The 15,540-nt window shown below is 42.7% G+C and overlaps 1 pseudogene; it reads left to right on the forward strand.

The window, feature by feature from the left end:
• The first annotated feature begins 300 nt into the window (after positions 1 to 300).
• Positions 301 to 383, forward strand: LOC134381325 (U2 spliceosomal RNA; annotated as a pseudogene).
• The last annotated feature ends 15,157 nt before the right edge of the window (positions 384 to 15,540 follow it).

Genomic DNA, 15,540 nt, shown 5'->3' on the forward strand with positions numbered 1-15,540 from the left:
AGGGCTGGCAAAGGCAGGCGTTCTCATGTCTTGGCCTCTCTGCACACAGCATGGCATGTGCCCCAGCATGGCCTGCTTTGACCACACATGTGAGGGGAGGAAAATTGTTCATTTTGCTGTTGCTGCTGTTTCTCCACCTTCAGGGCTGCCTCAGGAGAGTAAGTTCTACTTTTACACAGAACAACATGGATTTCTCCAGAAGCAGGAGAATAGCAGTGTCCTCAGTTTGGAGGGAGACTGTCACCTGAATGGTATTTGTTAAAGAAATGCACTTGCAGAAGGGACCAAAAATGTCCTCTCATTTCTCCTCAGCCTTTTGGCTAAGATCAAGTGTAGTATCTGTTCCTACCAAAAACTGTCCTCTTAAATGAAAAGAAATTCCTAGGAGCTTAGGATCACAGATGAAAGAGCAAGGTAACGTATACCTAGAAGGGAGAGCCTGCAACCCCCACACAGTGCCCACATGGGCTACAAAACTGGAGGGTGTCACGTGCATTCTGCTCCCAGGGGACCACATCCCAGGCCCTGACCACTGCCAGGGCATGAAGGAAGAAGATTAAGGGACTTGAGGGAGAAAACCTGATGTGCATGTACGTTATTTCCATTAGCGCTTCAATAAGTCAGCTTTCTGTAAAGGGCCAGATAGTAAATAGGTTAGACCAGCAAAAGATTTTTTTATGGGAGTATTTTATCACTGACATGGTTTAGATGTGTTGACTGAGGATGATAATAAAAAAAGAACCACACGAGGTTACAGCTCTGGTGAGTGGAGTGTGTGTCCCACGGGTGCAGCATCCACAGAAAATGTTCATTTTGACTGGGAAATAGGTAACAGAGGTCACTGCTAAGCTCTGTTTCCCACTGAGCCAGAATACAGGCAAAATGCATAGCCCAGGGATGGATTATAGAGTGGCGTCATTAAGCCACAAATACAGCCCAGACCCTGAGTCACAAACAGCAAGGGCTGAAGTCTGGATTGCTGAAGCTGGAAAACCAGAGCTGGTGGGATTCAGCATCACCTGACAATCACTGGACCATCAGGAGGTGAGGCACCGCCCACATTCAGGCTCACCGGGCCCAGGATGTCACCACTCCATCTGACTTAGGAAACGTTCCATTAACTGGAGCCTGGGTTTTTGGATTAAAAAATTCAAGCAAAATTTTGATTCTAAGGCTCAGAAATAGTTTTACTCAGTATAACACACTTGTGGATTCTATAATAACACTTTCAAAACATTATTTGTTCTGGCTCCCATCTGGAGAATATTCAGTCTACTTTTTAATAGCTTCTAAATTAAGATAAAATCTTTTTCCTGTAGCCATCACCCTTTAAAACTGCTTTTGCCCCTTGGAATTCTATAAGTACATGATGCTTCTGTATGACAGTCATTTAAATAGTTGAAATCAGCAACTGTCTCTCCCATTCCCTCCCTGGAGGCCAAAGTGTCCAGTTTCTCCAGACGTCTCCATATAGCGTGGTGCTGACACTCGTCACCACCTCCTGTCTCTCTCTGGGTTCCCAGAACTGAACACATAATGAAAGAGGCCCAACCTTCATCAAGCCCAGAGGGACATTCACCTTTCACGGCCAAATCAGCGGATTGCAATATGGAGGTCATCAGAATCTGCCCTGGACCTGCCCTGCGTTCCCAGGACAGCCAATCTGGTGGGACAGGCACCTAAAATGCTCTGCGTACATGGCTCCGACAGCCTCATGTCACTGATGGCTCCGACTGAGTTTACGGTTGATGAAGTCCCCCAAGCCAATATTTCAAGTGGCAAGCTGCAGTTTCTACACCTGCATTTTGTACTTCTGCAACTGATTTATTGAGCTGTGGGGATAATTTTGGGATGTCTTCTCAGAGCAACTGTCTTTCCTCCCAGCCTGGTTAGGCAGTGGATTTGACCACATTGGTGGCTGGTCAGAGGCCCAAGATGCATTTGGCAGTACTCAGAACAACAGACAAGACCATTCTGACCCCTTCTCTTAGGATTTTGAACTGGTTCCTGTTGATTGACAGTCTTGGAGCTGCATGTTTACACAGATGCTGGTAACCATTTGGGGCCTTGTACAAAATGGGTCAACAGAAAGATACATGGTTGTGGGTCATTTTAGCGGTGAGTATAGTGGCAAAAGTAATATGCACGTGTAAATATCGCATTATAAATGAAAAATCGTTGTTTTATATGTAGTTATTGAAATTTGTCTTTACTATGATAGGATACCACTTGCAATTTTTAAAATACCCTCTATAGTACTTTTCAAAGTATTTTCAAATTTGTATATGCGGCCTTGAGATTTATTTATCTGTCTTTTTTTTTATCTGTTCATCACATAAGTTCAATGATATAACAACTTATTCAATTAGGGCTTCTAAAACATTTGCATCACAGACAGGTAATATTAAACCAAGGATTAGGGCTCTCTAGTTAAGTGGCCCTAAATGTTCTCTTGATGAGCTTTGAGAGTTGCTCCTGACTAAGGGGGAGGTTCTCATGGAAATTTTAATCTGTGGTCATTGAAACTACAAGTTATTAAGCATCTATCTCAAGAGCCCCTCTGCCAGGCACTTCACATGTGTTATCAGTGCTGTTAGTTTTTAGTACAAAAGATTATTATACTGAAAAAGTATGCATGAGAGAAACATGCTTATGCTAACAAAATTATTAGCTGTTTAAATTTAAATTTGACTGGGCACTATAGCTTGAATGTCCCCTCCAAAACTCATGCTGCAGCTCAATCCCAAATGTGGCAGTGTTGAGGGGTGGGGCCTGTGGGAGGTGATTGTGTTGTGAGGGCTGCGCCCTCATGAATCAATTAATCCATTCATGAGTTAACAGATTAATGGGTTTTATGGGAGTGGGACTGATGGCCTTATAAGAAGAGGAAGGGAGACCTGGGCTAGCAAGTGAACTTGCTCTCACCCTCTCACCATACAATGCCCTGCGCCACCATGGGACTCTGCAGAGGGTCCCCACCAGCAAAAAGACCCTCACCAGGTGTACTCCCTGGACCTTGAACTTCCCAGCCTCCAAAACTGTAAGAAACAAACTTCTTTTCCTTGTAGATTACCCAGTTTCAGGTATTCTGTTATAAGCAACAGAAAACTAAGTGTCCTGCATATTTATTTGTTAAGTCTGGCAGCCTTACAGTCATGCAAGTACAGAATGCTATCCTCAGTTTTCTGTTAAGTCCTTCCTAGCAGAGAAAGACAAACCGCTTGCCATGACGATGACTCTCCTGTCAAGACACAGCCAGTCTATCTGCAAGGGAGTTGGGAGCATTCCGACTCCTGGCTCCCCTGCTGCCAGGCACCAGGTGGGTTGCTCCCATGCTCTGGGGCCTTTCCCTTTTCTAAGTGTGTCTGGCCTTGCAGTAGACAAGAAGGGCTTTGTCAAAGCTGTGCTCATTTGCCACTTTGGAGCATCATGTCTGTTGACATTGCAAAATAGCAGAAGAATTTAATAATAGGCTTTTTCAGAATGGTCATCATGAATGGACAAAAGACAGTCCTAAGTGGGTCAGCAGCTGCCCTGGAGAGTTTTCCCGGTGAAGAATCACATCTGTTTACTCAGCCTCCACACGACCTCCATTCTGGTCACCTCCGTCTGTCCACTCAGCCATCGCAAATGCACAAAGGCAATGGTGTGTTCCCTTCCCTCCCTGAATTGACACACAGCTCCAGGCATGATGTGGGAGGTTTGTGGATGGCCTCTGACACCTTCTCATTCTGTGGCATTTAGTGCAAAGTTAACACATCAGTGGTTGAGGAGGTGCAGGGAGCTGCCACGTTGTGCTTAGTGGGCCTAATGCCAGAGGTTGAACCCAAAGGCACTAAAGCCTGAGCGCAGCTTTTGGCACCTCTCACACCACTGTCTGCAGGGAGAGGCCACATTCCACACTGAGCTGGCCTCCCTGCCCTTGCCAGCAGCTCACAAGGGCTTGGTAGGGGACAGGACATCTGCAGAGGGCTCAAGGTGCCTGCGACAAGCACCATGCTATGCTATGGAGGGCAGGATGGGCTGGCTGCTGCAGGGTCAGCACGGGAGGCATGGGGCTGGGGACAGGTCACATCCCAATGATGAAGGGACCCCATCCAGGGAAGTGCCCGAAGGCCCCGGTGCATGAGTCCAACTCTTCATGTAGCAAAATCTTCCCCCAATTAATTTGTCCAGAAGATAGTGCTCCAGGAGGTTGAGATGCTCCACAGTTTTCATGTTAGTGACACGGGCATTCCATTATGGGAGAGGAGAGTGAGGCTGTGGCTCTTGGATGATGACCCACAAAAGCCACGCTGGATTGGTTTTCTTACAGTACACTATTTATAATTAACAATCCTCTGCAATAAAGGCATAAATAAGCAATTCATGCCAGAAATGAACACAAAGAGTCATGTAAATGAAACCTTACTTGAAATCAGATGAATTCATATTAAAATAAAATATTTGTTTGATTAAATATTTTTTAAAGGTTATTATACAGTCATTTACAAAAAAAAAGTTCTATTTCCTATATTGCTGGTGGGAAGTATTTGGTACAACCATTTTGAAGGGCATACCAAAAACCTTAAATGTGTTTATTTCCCTCAACCCAGCACTTTCACTTCCAGAACGTACCTCAGGGAAATGAACATGACTGTGAACAAAGCTCTAGCTACATGAAAGTTCATGGCAATAAAAGGGCTGAAAATTCCAGTGTTCAATAAAGTATTGTATATCCATGCAATGGGATATTTTAAATGATGATGCAGATGTGGAAAAGAAAATGTGTTTTCATAGCCAAGAAAAATCTGAGAAAGAAGATAAAGGAGAGAAATCTGTGTATGAAGACAGTATAAAGTCAGATTAGGGCTGGTCGGCTACTCAGTTGGTGAGAGTGTTGTGCTGATAACACCAAGGCCCAAGACTTGATCCCTGTACTGGCCAGCTGCAAGAAGAAAAAGGCAGAGATTAAAACAACATGGTGTTGATTTAGGAATGATAGATACATGAGTGAAATTTAAGAGATTTCACAAACAGAACGACATTTATATGTAAATTCTGTAAAAAAAAAACAAGAGGCATATCGAAAGAGTAGGAAGAGGTTCTGGTTATCCATTTAGACCCTTACTATATTCTCAAACATAAACTCCAGGTCGATTAAACTGGAGATCATCACCTGTAAACAGCAGAAGGGAACAGAGGAGAAACAGTTTCACCCTTTACAGAACTTCCTAAGCAAGAAATAAATCCAGAAATGGTGGCAGAAAACAGGCTACATGTTCACCAAAATATTCCCTGTTTCCCCTGGGCATACAGGGCAAAGACATTTCTCAGCCCACCCTGTCCCTGTGTGGGAACCTGAAAGTGAATTCTGACTGATAGAAAGTGGGGTAAAGAGGTGTGTGTCATGCCCAGACCTGCCCTTGCTGACTTTGAGCGGTGTTGCCTGCTCTGTGTGTCTCTTCAGTGATAGCCTCTGGAATGGCAGACACACCAATGGAAGTACCTCAGATCCCTGAGTCACTGCCTGGAGGAGAGCAGACAAGAAGGGCTGCTGGAGCAGGAATATCTGCATTAGAAATAAACATAATTTATGTGTATGTGTGTGTGAGGTAACTGAGACTGGAGTTTATGTATAAATCCATAGCCAGCACTAATAACAGAAACCATATACAAAAAGATTGTCATGTTTGGTCTCATGAAAATTTAGAATTTATGTACAGTATGGAAAAATAGATTACAAGCAAAGTTAAAAGTCAAGTAACAGATTAGTAGAAAATATTTACAACATATTTATTTATTTATTTATTTATTTATTTACTTTTAAATTTTCTTCTTTTTTTAAAAAATTTTATTTTGTCGATATACATTGTGGTTGATTATTGTTGCCCATCACCAAAACCTCCCTCCCTTTTCCCTCCCCCCTCCCCCCACCGATGTCCCCTCTGTTTGCTTGTTGTGTCAAATTCAAGTAATTGTGGTTGTTATATCTTCTTCCCCCCACCCCCCGGTTTTGTGTGTGTGTGTGTGTGTGTGTGTGTGTGAATTTATATATTAATTTTTAGCTCCCAACAATAAGTGAGAACATGTGGTATTTCTCTTTCTGTGCCTGACTTGTTTCACTTCATATAATTCTCTCAAGGTCCATCCATGTTGTTGCAAATGGCAGTATTTCATTCGTTTTTATAGCTGAGTAGTATTCCATTGTGTAGATGTACCACATTTTCCGTATCCACTCATCTGATGATGGACATTTGGGCTGGTTCCAACTCTTGGCTATAGTAAAGAGTGCTGCGATGAACATTGGGGAACAGGTATACCTTAGACTTGATGATTTCCATTCCTCTGTGTATATTCCCAACAGTGGGATAGCTGGGTCGTGTGGTAGATCTATCTGCAATTGTTGAGGAACCTCCATACCATTTTCCATAGAGGCTGCACCATTTTTCAGTCCCACCAACAATGGATGAGAGTTTCTTTTTCTCCGCAACCTCGCCAGCATTTATCGTTCAGAGTCTTTTGGATTTTAGCCATCCTAACTGGAGTTAGATGGTATCTCAATGTGGTTTTGATTTGCATTTCCCGGATGCTGAGTGATGCTGAGCATTTTTTCATATGTCTGTTGGCCATTTGTATATCTTCCTTAGAGAAATGCCTGCTTATCTCTTTTGCCCATTTTTTAATTGGGTTGCTTGTTTTCTTCTTGTAAAGTTGTTTGAGTTCCTTATATATTCTGGATATTAATCCTTTGTCAGATGTACATTTTGCAAATATTTTCTCCCACTCTGTTGGTTGTCTTTTAACTCTGTTAATTGTTTCTTTTCCTGTGCAGAAGCTTTTTAGTTTGATATAATCCCATTTGTTTATTTTTCCTTTGTTTGCCCATGCTTTTGGGGTCATATTCATGAAGTCTGTGTCCAGTCCTATTTCCTGAAGTGTTTCTCCTATGTTTTCTTTAACAAGTTTTATTGTTTCAGGGTGTATATTTAAATCCTTAATCCATTTTGAGTTGATTTTAGTATATGGTGAGAGGTATGGATCTAGTTTCATTCTCCTGCATATGGATATCCAGTTATCCCAGCACCATTTGCTGAAGAGGCAGTCCCTTCCCCAGTGAATAGGCTTGGTGCCTTTGCCAAAGATCAGATGGAAGTAGGTGTGTGGGTTGATTTCTGGATTCTCTATTCTATTCCATTGGTCAGTGTGTCTGTTTTTATGCCAGTACCATACTGTTTTGGTTATTATAGCTTTGTAGTATAGCTTAAAGTCAGGTAGTGTTATGCCTCCACCTTTATTTTTTTTGCTCAGCATTGCTTTGGCTATGCGTGGTCTTTTATTGTTCCATATAAATGTCTGGATAGTTTTTTCCATTTCTGAGAAAAATGACTTTGGAATTTTGATGGGGATTGCATTGAATTTGTATATCACTTTGGGTAGTATGGACATTTTCACTATGTTGATTCTTCCAATCCAAGAGCATGGAATATCTTTCCATCTTCTTGTATCCTCTCTAATTTCTCTCAGCAGTGGTTTGTAGTTCTCATTATAGAGATTTTTCACCTCCTTGGTTAACTCAATTCCTAAGTATTTTATTTTTTTGGTGGCTATTGTAAATGGGCAGGCTTTCTTGATTTCTCTTTCTGCATGTTCACTATTGGAGAAAAGAAATGCTACTGATTTTTGTGTGTTGATTTTGTATCCTGCTACTGTGCTGAAATCATTTATCAATTCCAGCAGTTTTTTTGTAGAGGTTTTAGGCTGTTCGATATATAGGATCATGTCATCTGCAAACAGGGACAGTTTGACTTCATCTTTTCCAATCTCGATGCCCTTTATTTCCTTCTCTTCTCTGATTGCTCTGGCTAGTACTTCCAACACTATGTTGAATAGGAGTGGTGAGAGTGGGCATCCTTGTCTAGTTCCTGTTCTTAAAGGAAAAGCTTTCAGCTTTTGCCCGTTCAGGATGATATTGGCAGTGGGTTTGGCATATATGGCTTTAATTATGTTGAGATACTTTCCCTCTATACCTAACTTATAGAGGGTCTTTGTCATGAATGAGTGCTGAACTTTATCAAATGCTTTTTCAGCGTCTATAGAGATGATCATATGGTCCTTGTGTTTGAGTTTATTAATATGGTGTATCACATTTATTGATTTGCGTATGTTGAACCAACCTTGCATCCCTGGGATGAATCCCACTTGATCGTGATGAATAATTTTACGTATGTGTTGCTGTATTCTGTTTGCTAGTATTTTAGTGAGGATTTTTGCATCTATATTCATCAAGGATATCGGCCTGTAGTTTTCTTTTTTGGTTAAATCTTTACCTGGTTTTGGTATCAGGATGATGTTTGCTTCATAGAATGAGTTTGGGAGATTTGAGTGTGTTTCAATCTTTTGGAATAGTTTGTAAAGAATCGGTGTCAATTCCTCTTTGAATGTTTGGTAAAATTCTGCTGTGAATCCATCTGGTCCTGGGCTTTTCTTTGTTGGGAGCCTTCTGATAACAGCTTCAATCTCCTTTATTGTTATTGGTCTGTTCAAATTTTCTACATCTTCATGGTTCAGTTTTGGGAGCTTGTGTGTGTCCAGAAATTTATCCATTTCCTCCAGATTTTCAAATTTGTTGGTGTATAGTTGTTTATAGTAGTCTCGAATGATTCCTTGTATTTCAGATGAATCAGTTGTAATATCGCCTTTTTCATTTCTAATTTTTGGTATTTGAGTCTTCTCTCTTCTTTTTTTTTGTTAGCCATGATAATGTTTTGTCAATTTTATTTATCTTTTCAAAAAACCAACTTTTTGATTCATTGATCTTTTGAATTGTTGTTTGGTTTTCAATTTCATTCAGTTCTGCTCTGATCTTAATGATTTCTTTCCGTCTGCGAACTTTAGGTTTGGATTGTTCTTGTTTTTCTAGTTCTTTAAGGTGAAGTGTTAGGTTGTTCACTTGCCATCTTTCCATTCTTCTGAAGTGAGCGTTTAATGCAATAAATTTTCCCCTCAATACTGCTTTTGCAGTATCCCACAGGTTTTGGTATGATGTATCATTGTTTTCATTAGTTTCAATAAATTTTTTGATTTCCTGCTTGATTTCTTCTTGGACCCATATGTCATTAAGTAGAATGCTGTTTAATTTCCATGTGTTTGTATAGTTTCCAGAGTTTTGTTTGTTATTAATTTCTAGTTTTAATCCATTGTGGTCTGAGAAGATACATGGGATAATTCCAATTTTTTTGAATTTATTGAGACTTGATTTGTGACCTAATATGTGATCTATCCTGGAGAATGATCCATGTGCTGATGAGAAGAATGAATATTCTGAGGTTGTTGGATGGAATGTTCTGTAGATATCTGCCAATTCCAAGTGGTCTAGAGTCTTGTTGAGATCTTGTGTTTCTCTACTGATTCTTTGCCTAGATGATCTGTCTAATATTGACAGTGGGGTGTTCAGGTCCCCTGCTATTATGGTATTAGTGTCTATTTCCTTCTTTAGGTCTAATAGAGTTTGTTTTATAAATCTGGCTGCTCCAACATTGTGTGCGTACATATTTATGATTGTTATGTCTTCTTGATGGATCAGTCCTTTTATCATTAAGTAGTGTCCCTCATTGTCTCTTTCTATGGTTTTTAGTTTAAAGTCTATTTTGTCAGATATAAGAATAGCTACTCCAGCTCGTTTTTCTTTTCTGTTTGCATGGTAAATCTTTTTCCATCCTTTCACTCTTAGTCTGTGTGAATCTTTATGGGTGAGGTGGGTCTCTTGTAGGCAGCATATAGTTGGGTCCTCCTTTTTGATCCAGTCAGCCAGTCTGTGTCTTTTGATTGGGAATTTAAGCCTTTTACATTAAGAGTTGTTATTGAAAGGTGTTGATTTATTCCTAGCATTTTATTGGTTGTTTGGTTGTCTTAGGTGTCTTTTGTTCCTTGCTTTCTGATTTACTGTTTGGTTTCTGTGTTTGTTGGTTCCTTGGGTTGTAGATAGCGTTTTTGTTTGCTTGTTTTCTCTTCATGAATGCCATTTTTATTATACTAGCAGGTTTAGATTTTTCTTGGGTTTTTATGGCAGTGGTAGTTATTTTTCAGGAACCAAACCCAGTACTCCCTTGAGGATTTCTTGTAAGGGTGGTCGTGTGGTAGTGAACTCCCACAGTTTTTGTTTGTCTGAGAAATATACTATTTGCCCTTCATTTCGGAAGGATAGCCTTGCAGGGTAGAGTATTCTTGGCTGGCAATCTCTTTCTTTTAGTGTTTTGAATATATCACCCATTCCTTTCTAGCTTTTAGGGTTTGTGATGAAAAGTCTGATGTTAGCCTGATTGGGGCTCCCTTATAGGTGATTTGATGCTTCTCTCTTGCAGCTTTTAAGATTCTCTCTTTGTCTCTGAGTTTTGCCAATTTGACTATAACATGTCTTGGAGAAGACTTTTTTGGGTTGAATACGTTTGGAGATCATTGAGCTTCCTGGATCTGAAGATCTGTGATTTTTCCTCTACCTGGGAAGTTTTCTGCCACTATTTTGTTGAATATGTTTTCAATGCAATCTCCATTTTCCTCCCCTTCTGGAATACCCATGACTCGGATATTTGAGCGCTTATGGTTGTCTGATATCTCTCTCAGATTTTCTTCAATGTCTTTGATTCTTTTTTCTTTCTTTTTGTCTGCTTGTGTTATTTCAAACAGCCCATTTTCAAGTTCAGAGGTTCTCTCTTCAACTTTGACAAGCCTGCTGGTTAAACTCTCTGTTGTGTTTTTTATTTCGCTGAATAACTTCTTCAGTTCAGCAAGTTCTGCTACATTTTTTTTCAGGACATTGATTTCCTTGTACATTTCCTCTTTCAGGTCCTGTATACTTTTCCTCATTTCATCATGATGTCTAGCTAAGTTTTCTTGTATCTCATTCAGTTTCCTTAGAATTATCACTCGAAATTCCTTGTCAGTCATTTCAAGGGCTTCTTGTTCTATAGGATCTAGAGTTTGAGATTTATTAACTTTTGGTGGTGTAGTTTCTTGATTTTTTGTATTTCTGGTATCTTTTTTTTGATGTTTATTCATTGTGGCAGGGGGTTTCACAGTCCACCGGTTTGAGACTATTTACTAACTAAGATGTTGCTGTGGTTGCCAATTTGGTATGGCTACGTCCGTGACTGCTCAGTTGGCCTCTAATGCCTTTTGTGTATGGTTGCCTCGGGTCTTGGGCCTCTCTGGGGAGCCACCTCTCTGGTCAGCTTGGACTCTGCTGGGCTGGTGGATCACGTACCACAGGGTGTGTGATCTCTGCTGAGCTTTCGCTTCCCATCCAGGACTTCTCCCTGTTCCGTGTGCTCTGGCCTGGGCTGTTGGATCGTGCAGTGGTAACCCCACAGGGTGTGTGGTTTCTGTCGAGTCTCCGCCTCCCTGGCTGCACATCTCACCGCTCTGTGCGCACTGGGCTGGGCTCGGACGTGTATTCTGCCACCCTCGTCTATCAGCTGGGCCATCAAGACCCTGCTTGGCACCGCCTCGCCCAGGAAGTCTACCAGGTTTCTGCTAGGCACAGACGACCGGTCACTCTGGTTGCCTTTGTAGCACTGTGTAGATCTTTCTCAGGACTTATCACCTTCCTCCTGGTATCGTGGTTATTTGTGTACTTGTCTTATCTCCCTCACCAGAGTGTGAGCTCCTCGGGGGAGGAGCCTGCAGCACACGGTTCACCTTTGTATCCCCCCGGCAGGGACCGAGTCTGGTGCCCACCTGCAGCCAGCTCTCCGGCAGGTTCAAGCGGACTTGGGAACTCTCCTACTACACTATTCCTAACCAGAAATTGGTTAGGTGTTTTTCTGAACTGGTGGCCGCAGAGATGGTATCTGCCTCCCAGTAACAGGAAGTTTACCGGGGGCCGGAGTCCAGGGTGTGGTGGAGTGACAGTTGGCCCTGCCCATACTTCCTTGCCATCCCGATCCTGGCCGGGAACGCCCCACGCCACCAGCCCCGCCAGAGAACCGGTGGAGGGAGTGGGAGGGGAGGCCGGCCCGCAGGCCCTGGGAAGCCCCGCGCAGGGGCAAGCAAGTGGGAAGGCTCAGTGAGGAGCCGAGCCGGGCGAGGAGGACAGGCTTGGCTGAGCCAGGCCGGAGCTGCCACCACCTGAGAAAATGGAGGCAGCCCCAGGGTGGTGAGTGGCCTGGTGATGTAGGTGGAAGCCGGGTGGGCGTCAGCCCCCCGAGCAGGGCCAGGTTGGGGGTCACTCACAGGGCTGTGCCAGGTCAGGCGCTCACTCTCTGCCTCTGGTTTGTCGCCTTCCCCGTTCTCGGTTCCCGCCGCCTCCGGCTGCTCAGTCGGTCCCACGGCATGGCTCAGGCGCTCCCAGGAATCTTCTTTTATGCCGGCCTGAAACCTCGAATCCTGAATAGGGCAGCTGGCTGCCTTCAGCATGGCCCCGGCCTCCGGGATCCTGTCTGCATCCACAGCAGCCCTGGCGCCGTGTTCCCTGTTTAGAGACTCGCTTTTGCAGCTAAGAAACAGTTCTTTTCCTGCTCCATACTTCAAAGCTGTTGCCTGTAAATGAGGCAGCCTCTCCTGCTGGGGGCAAAGTGGCGGTCAGCCCCCATGACCGGCCACCAGCAGCGGTCCTCCCTTAAGAGATGGCAAGAGGAAGGTCCACAAGTTTCCCGGCTGCATAAGGCCCAGTGGCCCCCTTTTCCACCTCAGCTACTCCGCGCCAACCGCCGCAGCCACCGCCATCTTGAAACCGCTCAGTGTTTAATTCTTTATTCTACCTTTCAGTTTTTTTGATACCTTTTTAGTTTTGGAGGCTAGATATACCAAAGTCCGGGGAACACATCTGATGAGAGTCTTCTTTACAGCAATGCAGGGGTCTCACATGGCAGAAAACAGCAGAGCAGAGCCAGATTTACTCTGTGTCGCCAATGGTGATGTACTTGTAGAGATAGGCATACGCCATGGCCGCGGCCGCTCGGTGCCAGGGCACACGGCTCCGCAGTGAATCCTATTCTGCAGAAAATAGACAAGAGGTGACACTAACAAGAGTCTGCCCTTGACCAAAATCCATTCTAACTTTGACCTCTTCATGCAGCCATTGTGGAGAATGGTCTGGAGGTTCCTCAAACAACTACAGATAGAACTGCCATATGATCCAGAAATTCCACTGCTGGATGTATGCCCAAAGGGATAGAAATCAGGATACCTGCACTCCCATGTTCATCGCAGCTCTATTTACAATGGCCAAGAGTCGGAACCAAACTAAATGTCCATTGTCAGACAACTGAATAAGGAAAATGTGGTATATACACACAATGGAATGCTACTCTTCCATAAAAAAGAATGAAATTCTGCCATTTGCAGCAACGTGAATGAACTTAGAGAAAATTATGTTAAGTGAAATAAGCCAGTCATAGAAAGAGAAATACCTATGTCCTTGCTCATAAGTGGGAGCTAAAAATAAACAAATAAATTAAGAAGAAAGAAAGAGAGATACAACAATCACAATAATACATTGAACTTTCAAAAGGAAAGAACAGAACTGAGGTTACCGGAGGTGGGAAGGCCAGGATGGGGGGAGGTAAGGGAGGAATTAGTAAAGAGACACAAAAATCAATTACATCATATAATGATGAATATACTAATTATCCTGATTTGAGCATCATATATTGCACACGGGTATTGATATTCAATACTGTACCCTACAGATTTATACAATCAACTATGTTACAATAAAAAATAAAATTTAATTTTAAAAAAACTTTGACCTCTTCAGTTATGGGAGCAAATAAATGTCCTTTGCTATTTTATTTGTTTTTTTTTCTGTGCATGTAATTGACACCATCCTAACTGACTCATTTGAAGTGATGGTGGAAGGGAGAGAACATTCTAGAGAGAGTGAACAAATGTGAAAGGCCTGCTGGAGATCGAAGGGGGTGTGGGGAGGGAAGGAAGTGGCCATCGTAGGTGCATGTTGCAGGTGGTTCAGGAAAATAAGGGTCGACGGCGTGCTGCTGAGTTCGGAGCATGCACCACTAGTGGCAGAGCATGGGGAGGTAAGTGCAGAAGTCAGGACTCTTCCCCTGCCTTCCACCCTTCATACCACTTGCCTGTACTGAACACCTGCTCTGTGTCGTGCACAGGGCTAGGTGCGCCATATAATATTGAACATGATCCTCCCTTTTATGATGATTATAGTTAATACCGTGGGAAGGTAGAGAGTAAACAAGTAAATTGATATATATACTCGGATAATTTTATGGAAACCCTCAAACAAGCTCTAAAAGGTAGAGAAGACAAATTCACATTCCCTTACATTCAATGCTAAGATCCAAAAATGCTTTAGAAACTAAAGGTTTTTCATAAACTCATTTGGTGGCAAACCAACTGAGAAGACTTTAAGATGGTACAATACATTTTTTTTAGCCCATCGAGTGACTATTGACACTACTCAACGGAGAAATATCAATGTGCTTTATTGTAGTGCTGCCTCAGACCTAACTGGAATTACATGTAAATTACAGTATCCCTTTAAAATCTAGAGACTTCTAAATTCCTAATAAATGCAGAAGGTTTTCAGATAAGACGTCATGGGCCTGTACTGTCTCCATTCTACTGATGAGAAACAAGACACAGAAAGGTTAAGTAGCTTCTTCATATTCACACAGACATACCAGGCTACCTCAGCAGACTGTCGCCCTGCAAAGATAGCCAATATCTAGGAAAGTAGTCCATTTATCCATCCATCCTTCCATTTGTCCATCCATCTGTCCATCCATCCAACCAACCTTCCTTCCTTCCATCCATCCACCCACCCATACACCCATCTCTCCATCCATCCATCTATCCACCCACCTGTTTATCTACCCCAAAATATGTACTTGTTTCCCAGGCTGTAATACAGTGGTTCAAATTGCTGGGGAAGTGGTGAAAACTACTTTTTTTTTAATAAACAAGAGTTGCAAAAAAGTCTTATTTCCACAAACGTTACTCGAGGGCTCTGGGAACTAAACAGCTGATTAAATGCTGATTTGAGTCCTGGCCACATCAGGTATTGGTCAACAGGGGCCTCCAGCTCTCTTACCACTTACTGAAGGGCATGGACCACATCTCATCTCTATGTCCTTTATACTGTCTTCATGGGGCCTATTTTAGGGTGTGGATACTGTGGTCTCTCAAACAAACAAACAAAAAAACCCCAAAACATAAAGACTGTGCAGAATTGAGTGATTGATTAGCTTTGTACTGCAGTAGACAGAAGGATAAACACAAGGCAAGGGCAGTACAAATGCATTTCTTACGGCAGCCACCAAAGAAATTGCAGAAATATTTTATGAAAAACAGAATAAGAGAGAGTGTGCCTTAAAATCTCATGAGAGAAAACTACTCCCAAAGGGAGAGGAAAGGCTATGGGAGAGGAAAATAGAAAACAACACAACTAAGTGCATGTTCTGGTAACTGTGGGAAGGCCTGTGAGGAAAGGCATATGTAGGGATCACAGAGGTGCTAAGTGCTCAAGCATCACAGCAGAAGTGAGTCACCAGCCCGGAGCCAAGAAACACATCCCAGGTGCATGGAAGG

The sequence above is a fragment of the Cynocephalus volans genome, chromosome 6, assembly GCF_027409185.1.
Source record: "Cynocephalus volans isolate mCynVol1 chromosome 6, mCynVol1.pri, whole genome shotgun sequence".
In the NCBI taxonomy this organism is placed as follows: domain Eukaryota; kingdom Metazoa; phylum Chordata; class Mammalia; order Dermoptera; family Cynocephalidae; genus Cynocephalus; species Cynocephalus volans.